Source organism: Danio aesculapii, chromosome 4 (genome assembly GCF_903798145.1).
Source record: "Danio aesculapii chromosome 4, fDanAes4.1, whole genome shotgun sequence".
Taxonomy (NCBI): Eukaryota; Metazoa; Chordata; class Actinopteri; order Cypriniformes; family Danionidae; genus Danio; species Danio aesculapii.
In genome coordinates, this window is record NC_079438.1 from 18109426 (window position 1) to 18118943 (window position 9518).

Sequence of the window (9518 nt, forward strand, 5' to 3'; positions counted from 1 at the left end):
TATACTTTAAGTGTGTGTGTTCTATTTGACTGTGGATCCGTTTCACAGGTCTGGAGTCAGCTCTAAACAGTCTAGTGGATGTCTGACGTTTATGCTTAACATACTGTTCAGAATTGTACGCACGCACCCCACGTGGAAATTTTCCTAGTCTATCTGTGTTTTATCCAATCAGGTTAGAACACCTATATGCGTGACGCAGTTAATGACCTTATGTGAGAGTATAATTGTTATTGATTTGTGATTGTAATGAGAGCGCCCTAGGAACTCATGGCGAGTGTTGAAGCTGGCTTCTGCTGATGTAACTGCAAACTATCTTCAGTAGACTTTATTTATTTATTTATTTAAATCTCTGACTCCGGCTCTTCTTCGTCTGACAGACTGGTCATGCTTTGGGTTAAACTGCATACCATCCCTACAAGCGACATCTATTGCTGGTGAGTTCTTGCTTGCTCTACATGTCATCGGGCAGCACGACCAATGCGCCAGGCAAGAGCACACTGGAAAGGTCAAGCTTCGTAGTCGTGGCCGAGTGGTTAATGCGATGGACTTGAAATCCATTGGGGTCTCCCCGCGCAGGTTCGAATCCTGCTGACTACGTCCAGGCTGCGCGCAGGATTTAGTTTGCGACTTTCCTTGATTGTTTGCAACTCCAATGTTTCTTGGGAAAAGGGATGTGCTGGTAGGGAAAAGCGACAAAAATAAAAACGCTGACTCAAAGCTCACTGCCCTGGGGGCCCTCCATTTTCAAAGACGTATGACAGAGAGTGAGGCTCCAGCGGCTGTCCCGTGATCGTATAGTGGTTAGCACTCTGCGTTGTGGCCGCAGCAACCCCAGTTCGAATCCGGGTCACGACAGGCTTTTCAAGGTGGCATTGGCGTTGCACTCTGTGATGCCATCCGTAATCTCCAGCCTCCTTTTAGTGCAGGCTGTGCTAATGGCACGTCCTGAATGTTTACGTTTTCTAAAGTGTGGAAGACTAGGGATTCGATATGAGCAACGGGACCTTTGATGCCAGCATGCTGTGTAGGTAAGCGTTGATCGAGTCACGCTTCTAAGGCATGGAAGGAATCGTTTCGATGGTTAAGTCTCCATTTATTGCCACAACAACAGAAAGACCTTTTGCAGTTGTCATTGATCTTTTTAATGTCTCCCACATGACATGGAGTCCAAACTACTGTGTTTTACTGATGTCTACACCTACAACAACCATAAACCCAACCTCACAGTAACCTGTTGTGTTTTAGCAACATCTACACCAACCACAAGTCTAAACCCCACCACACGGTAAACTTTTCTGTACCGTAAAGGTCTGCGCCGACCACAACCCTAAACCTTGCCTACTTGCGGGGCACGGCCATGGAGCCCGGATAGCTCAGTCGGTAGAGCATCAGACTTTTAATCTGAGGGTCCAGTGTTCAAGTCCCTGTGCGGGTGTGTAAGGCTCTTCTTGTGGAGCCGCAGCTTTTCCCAGTGAGCTATCGCTTGCTGAAAGTTTCACCTGGATGCACAACACGTGTACTAGGCATGAGGACATGGAAAGCACAGGCAGTCTTGTAGTTGCGCCCGAGTGGTTAAGGTGGTGCATTAGAAATCCACTGGGGTCTTCTCGCGCTGGTTCGAGTCCTGCCGACCACGTGCGCGTCCTCTTCCTTTTTAAACTTGAACAGTCATCAAATGTTTGCAATTCCAGCGTTACTTGGGAAAAGCGTTGTGCTGGTAGGAGGAGGAAAAACAACAGCGTGTGCTCACTGAACAGAAAGGGGCATATCACAGGGAGGAACATACCACACAGGGGCCACAACGGCTGTCCGGTAACTCGCTGTGATCGTATTGTGGTAAGGACTCTGCATTGTCTCTGCACTATATAAGTACAATGCAATCCTGCATTGAATCCGGGTCAGGGCAGGATTCCTTAAGGTGACATTGGCATCACGCCCCCCTCTTGCCACCTGTTTTGTACAGCCCACTTTTTAGTGCACGCTGCATCTTTGACAGGTCACAAGCTAATTTAAGCTAATGCCCCAATGACCCCAGATAACTTTTGTAGAGTGTAGAGGAATCTGATTCATACCTTCCTATCCATCTCAGCATGAATCAACGTTTATCCTTTCCTCATCATCTTGTTTCTCATTATTTTTATATAATCATTTGATTATTTGAATGAGTATTTAACTTTGAATTGATTTTAACTAATGAATAAGTTAACACATTGCTTAATATAAGAATGTTCAGTGCGTTTGCCTGTCTCTTTTTAACTTTTTCAGGAGCCAGTGAAGTGCTGGAGGAAATTTGTGAGGTAGAAAACTCTAAACTAATAGTATGTGGGGATTTCAATGCTCATAGCTCATTGTGGGGAAGTACAAAAACAGATAGCAACGGTGGTATCATAGAGGAGATAATGGATGATAAACAATTAGTGTGTTTAAATGATGGAAGAGCCACAAGATATGATGTTACTCATGGTAGGGAATCAGCAATTGATCATACTTTTGTGACACAGCAGCTGGCAGGAACGTGTTAATGGGAAGTAAGCAGTAATACAATGGACAGTGATCATTATCCAATTTGGACAAAATTAAGAAATCAAAATGTCATTTTAGAAGATAATTGGGCTATAAGATGGAAAACGAGAAAAGCTAATTGGGAACTGTTCAGTTTTAAAGCAAGCTGTAAACTAACTGAGGCCATGCCGAACACGAGTAACAATGTTGAGGAATTAAACAATATGATTACAAGCATAATACATGAGTCAGCAGAAGTAATAGGTAAAACATCAGGGATAGGAGAAAGAACATGGTACCATGGTGGACAGATGAGTGCAGAAGTGCAGTTAAAAATAGAAACAAAATCTTCAAAGTTGTAAAGTTAAATCATACTTTTGACAATTTAATGGAATATAAAAGAGCACAGGGAAAAACCAAGAGAAACATTAAAGAAGCCAAAAGGAAATACTGGAGAGATTATTGCAGCAATATTGGGACAGAAATACACATTAAGGAGATCTGGGGAATGATTAGAAAGATGGGAGGTGTAAGAATGGAATTTTCTCTACCGATATTAAGAAATAACGGAATTGAAGCAATTACTAATGAAGACAAAGCTGATATGCTTGCAAAAAGTTTTTGTAAAGAAACATAGTTCACAGAATCTCTCACATGAGGAGCTAAATAATAGAAATAGGATAATTTAAGAAAATAAAGAAGCTTTGGCGAAATAAGATGTAGAGGAGAGCCCATTAGAAGCAAATTTCACACTGTTTAAATTAAAGAGAGCCCTGATAGGAGTTAAAAACACATCACCAGGGAAAGATGGAATAAGCTATAGACCTATAGCCTTAACATCCAACTTATGTAAACTTATGGAGAGAATGATAGCCAAAAGGTTAATGTATTATTTAGAAAGCAGGGGAATAATTACACCTTATCAGAGTGGGTTCCGCAATGGAAGAACAACAATGGATCCGGTAGTAAGTTTAGAAAATGAAATTAGAAAGGCACAAGTAAATAGAGAATCAGTATTGGCAACCTTTTTCAACATAGAGAAGGCGTATGATATGCTATGGAAAGAAGGTTTGTTAATTAAACTGAATAAAATGGGCGTAGATGGTAAAATGTTCAGTTGGATTAAAGATTCTTTAATGGGAAGAACTTTAGAAGTTAGAATAGGGAACAGGACATCAGGCACATATTCAATTGAAAATGGCACTCCACAAGGATGTGTGTGTAGCCCAGTTCTCTTTAAAGAGCCCATATTATACATGAAATAGGGTCATATTTTAGTTGTAAGGGTCTCCAACAACAGTCTAATATGCATGCAAGGTCAAAAAACACTTTCATGGTCTTATAATCTGCCACACAAACAAACACAGAGAGAGAGAGAGACAGAGACAGCACGTGTTTAGCTTCGCACTCTGTTTGCACGCATATGTGACAGGATACAGATTAATCCTCACTGCTGTATGGATATCTGTTATGTTAATGTACAAAATAAACCTGATTTAACGTCCACAAACCGGCATTGAAGTGTGTTACCACCATGCTATTATTTTAATCAACCTAAACTAACGATCCTTTGTTATCTCAACATCTTTAGTGAATCTAGTTGACTTGATAAAAAAAAATGCTGTGATAACAAATAAAGGATATAATTTTATACAGAATAGACAAAATCAGATAAAACAAAACTAGACAAAACTTAACAAAATTAACAGAAGTAGACAAATTCAGGCAAAACTTAACTAGGCAAAACTATACAAAATTGGACAAAATAAAACTACACAAAACTAGACAAAATCAGACAAAAAAGCTAGACAAACATAGACAAAATCAGACAAAAGTAGACCAAATCGGACAAGACAAAAGTAGACAAAATCAGACAAAACAAAGGAGACAAAATAGGACAACAAAACTAAACAAACGTAGACTAAATCAGACAAAACAAAGGAGACAAAATAAGACAACAAAACTAAACAAACGTAGACAAAATCAGACAAAACAAAGGAGACAAAATCAGACAAAACAAAACTAAACAAACGTAGACAAAATCAGACAAAACAAAATTAATCAAAACTAGAAAAAATCGGACAAAACTAGACAAAATTAAACAAATCTAGACATAACTTAACAAAACTAGACGAAAATAGACAAAATCAGACAAGACAAAAATAGATAAATTCAGACAAAACAAAACTAGACAAAAATAGACAAAATCAGACAAAACAAAACTAGACAAAAGTAGACAAAATCTGACAAAACAAAACTAGACAAAAGTAGACAAAATCAGACAAAACTAAACAAACCGAGACAAAACTAAACAAAAAAATAGACAAAATCAGACAAAACTAAACAAAACTAGACAAAAGTAGACAAAATCAGACAAAACAAAACTAGACAAAAGTAGACAAAATCAGACAAAACAAATGTAGACAAAACCTGACAAAAGTAGACAAAATCAGACAAAACGAAATTAGACAAAATCAGGCAAAAGTAGACAAAATGAGACAAAACAAAAAAAAGATAAAAGTAGACAAAATCAGACAAAACAAAAGTAGACTAAATCAAACAAATGTTGATAAAAACAGACAAAACAAAAATAGACAAAAGTAGACAAAATCAGTCAAGACAAAAATAGACAAAATCAGACAAAACGAAATTAGACAAACTAGACAAAAGTAGACAAAATCGGATAAAACTAGACAAAACTAAACAAGTCTAGACAAAACTAAACAAACCTAGACAAAACAAAACTAGACCAAAATAAACAAAAATCGACAAAATCAGGCAAAACTAAACAAAACAAGACAAAACTAAACAAAAGTAGACAAAATCAGACAAAACGCATCTAGACAAAATGAGACAAAACAAAAGTACACAAAATCTGACAAAACAAAACTAGACAAAAGTAGACCAAATCAGACAAAACTAGACAAAAGTAGACAAAATCAGACAAAAAGAAATTAGATAAAACTAAACAAAACTAGACAAAATCGGACAAAACTAAACAAATCTAGACATAACTAAACAAACCTAGAAAAAACAAAACTAGACAAAACTAAACAAAACTAGACAAAATCAGACAAAACTAAACAAAACGAGACAAAACTAAACAAAACTAGACAAAGGTAGATAAAATCAGACAAAACAAAACTAGACAAAAGTAGACAAAATCAGACAAAAGTAGACCAAATCGGACAAGACAAAAGTAGACAAAATCAGACAAAACAAAGGAGACAAAATAGGACAACAAAACTAAACAAACGCAGACTAAATCAGACAAAACAAAGGAGACAAAATAAGACAACAAAACTAAACAAACGTAGACAAAATCAGACAAAACAAAGGAGACAAAATCAGACAAAATAAGACTAAACAAACATAGACAAAATCTGACAAAACAAAAGTCGACAAAATCAGACAAACAAAACTAAACAAAACAAAACTAGACAAAAGTAGACAAAATCAGACAAAAGTAGACAAAACAAAATTAGACAAAACTAAACAAAACTAGACAAAATTGGAAAAAACAACACAAAACTAAACAAATCTAGACAAAACTAAACAACCCTAGACAAAACAAAACTAGACAAAACTAAACAAAACGAGACAAAACTAAACAAAACTAGACAAGGGTAGATAAAACCAGACAAAACAAAACTAGACAAAAATAGACAAAATCAGACAAAACAAAACTAGACAAACGTAGAAGAAATCAGACAAACAAAACTAGACAAAACAAAACAAGACAAAAGTAGACAAAACCAGACAAAACTAGACAAAAGTAGACCAAATCAGACAAAACGAAATTAAACAAAACTAGAAAAAAATCGGACAAAACTAGACATAACTAAACAAATCTAGACATAACTTAACAAACCTAGACAAAGCTAAACAAAAATAGACAAAATCAGACAAAACTAGACAAAAATAGATAAAATCAGACAAAACAAAACTAGACAAAAGTAGACAAAATCAGACAAAACAAAAATAGACAAAATCAGACAAAACAAAACTAGCCAAAAGTAGTCAAAATCAGACAAAACGCATCTAGATAAAATCAGACAAAACAAAAGTAGACAAAATCTGACAAAACAAAACTAGACAAAAGTAGACAAAATCAGACAAAACTAAACAAACCGAGACAAAACAAAACTAAACAAAAAAATAGACAAAATCAGACAAAACTAAACAAAACGAGACAAAACTAAACAAAACTAGACAAAATCAGACAAAACAAAACTAGACAAAAGTAGACAAAATCAGACAAAACGCATCTAGACAAAATCAGACAAAACAAAAGTAGAAAAAATCTGAAAAAACAAAACTAGACAAAATTAGACAAAATCGGACAAAACTAGACAAAACTAAACAAATGTAGACAAAACTAAACAAACCTAGACAAAACAAAACTAGACAAAACTAAACAAACCTAGACAAAACAAAACTAGACAAAACTAAACAAACCTAGACAAAACAAAACTAGACAAAACTAAACAAAACGAGACAAAATTAAACAAAAATAGACAAGGGTAGATAAAATCAGACAAAACAATACTAGACAAATATAGACAAAATCAGACAAAACGAAACTAGACAAAAGTAGACAAAATCTGACAAAACAAAACTAGACAAAAGTAGACAAAATCAGACAAAACTAAATTAGACAAAATTAAACAAAACTAAACAAAATCGGACAAAACTGAACAAATCTAGACAAAACTAAACAAACCTAGACAAAACAAAACTAAACAAAAGTAGACAAAATCAGACAAAACTAGACAAAAGAAGACAAAATCAGACAAAACGAAATTAGACAAAACTAAACAAAACTAGACAAAAGTAAACAAAATCAGACAAAATGAAATTAGACAAAACTAAACATAACTAGACAAAATCGGACAAAACTAAACAAAACTAGACAAAATCAGACAAAACGCATATAGACAAAATGAGACAAAACAAAAGTAGACAAAATCTGACAAAACAAAACTAGACAAAAGTAGACAAAATCAGACAAAGAAAACTAGACAAAAGTAGACAAAATTAGACAAAACTAGACAAAAGTAGACAAAATCAGACAAAACTAAATTAGACAAAACTAAACAAAACTAGACAAAATCGGACAAAACTGAACAAATCTAGACAAAACTAAACAAACCTAGACAAAACAAAACTAAACAAAAGTAGACAAAATCAGACAAAACTAGATTAAAGTAGACAAAATCAGACAAAACTAAACAAACCTAGACAAAACAAAATTAAACGAAAATAGACAAAATCAGACAAAACTAAACAAAACGAGACAAAACTAAACAAAAGTAGACAAAATCAGACAAAACGAAAGTAGACAAAATCAGACAAAACTAGACAAAAGTAGACAAAATCAGACAAAAAGAAATTAGACAAAACTAGACAAAATCGGACAAAACTAAACAAATCTAGACTAAACTAAACAAAAATAGACAAAATCAGACAAAACTAAACAAAATGAGACAAAACTAAACAAAACTAGACAAAATCCGACAAAACTAGACAAAAGTAGACAAAGTCAGACAAAACGAAATTAGACAAAACTAAACAAAAGTAGACAAAAACCGACAAAACTAGACAAAAGTAGACAAAATCAGACAAAACAAAATTAGACAAAACTAGACAAAAGTAGATAAAACCAGACAAAACTAGACAAAAGTAGACAAAACAAAACTAAACAAAACGAGACAAAACTAATCAAAACTAGACAAAAGTAGACAAAACTAGACAAAAATAGACAAAATCAGACAAAATGAAATTAGACAAAACTAAACAAAACTACACAAAAGTAGACAAAATCAGACAAAACTAAATTAGACAAAATTAAACAAAACTAAACAAAATCGGACAAAACTGAACAAATCTAGACAAAACTAAACAAACCTAGACATAACAAAACTAAACAAAAGTAGACAAAACCAGACAAAACTAGACAAAAGTAGACAAAACAAAACTAAACAAAACGAGACAAAACTAATCAAAACTAGACAAAAGTAGACAAAACTAGACAAAAATAGACAAAATCAGACAAAATGAAATTAGACAAAACTAAACAAAACTACACAAAAGTAGACAAAATCAGACAAAACTAAACAAACCTAGACAAAACAAAAATAGACAAAATCAGACAAAACTAAACAAGACAAAACTAATCAAAACTAGACAAAAGTGGACAAAATCAGACAAAACAAAACTAAACAAAAGTAGACAAATTCTGACAAAACAAAACTAGACAAAAGTAGACAAAATCAGACAAAACAAAACTAGACAAAAGTAGACAAAATCAGACAAACAAAACGAGACAAAACAAAACTTGACAAAATAAGACAAAACTAGACAAAAGTAGACAAAATCGGACAAAACTACCCAAAACTAAACAAATCTAGACAAAACTAAACAAACCTAGACAAAACAAACCTAGAAAAATAAAAAAAATAGACAAAATCAGACAAAACAAAACTAGAAAAAATCTGACAAAACAAAACTAAACAAAAGTAGACAAAATCAGACAAAACGAAATTAGACAAAACTAAACAAAACTAGACAAAAGTAGACAAAATCGGACAAAAATAGACAAAACTAAACAAATCTAGACAAAACTAAACAAACCTTGACAAAACAAATCTAGACAAAACTAAACAAAATGAGACAAAACTAAACAAAACTAGACAAAATCAGACAAAACAAAACTTGACAAAAGTAGACAAAATCAGAAAAAACAGAACTGGACAAAAGAAGACAAAATCAGACAAAAGTAGACAAAATCAGACAAAACAAAAGTAGACAAAATCAGACAAAACAAAAAAACTACACAAAAGTAGAAAAAGTCAGAAAAAAGTAGACAAAATCAGACAAAACAAAAGTAGACAAAATCAGACAAAAGTTGAAAAAAACAGACAAAACAAAACTAGACAAAAGTAGACAAAATCAGACAAAACAAAACTAGAGAAAAGTAGACAAAATCAGACAAAACTAGACAAAACTAGACAAGG

General features: G+C 33.8%; 1 non-coding gene across 1 annotated transcript; it reads left to right on the top strand.

Annotated features, from left to right (window-relative positions):
- Positions 1-515: 515 nt before the first annotated feature.
- On the top strand, positions 516-597 carry trnas-uga (transfer RNA serine (anticodon UGA)). The gene has a single exon. It is a non-coding gene; the product is annotated as a tRNA-Ser (tRNA).
- Positions 598-9518: the final 8921 nt, after the last annotated feature.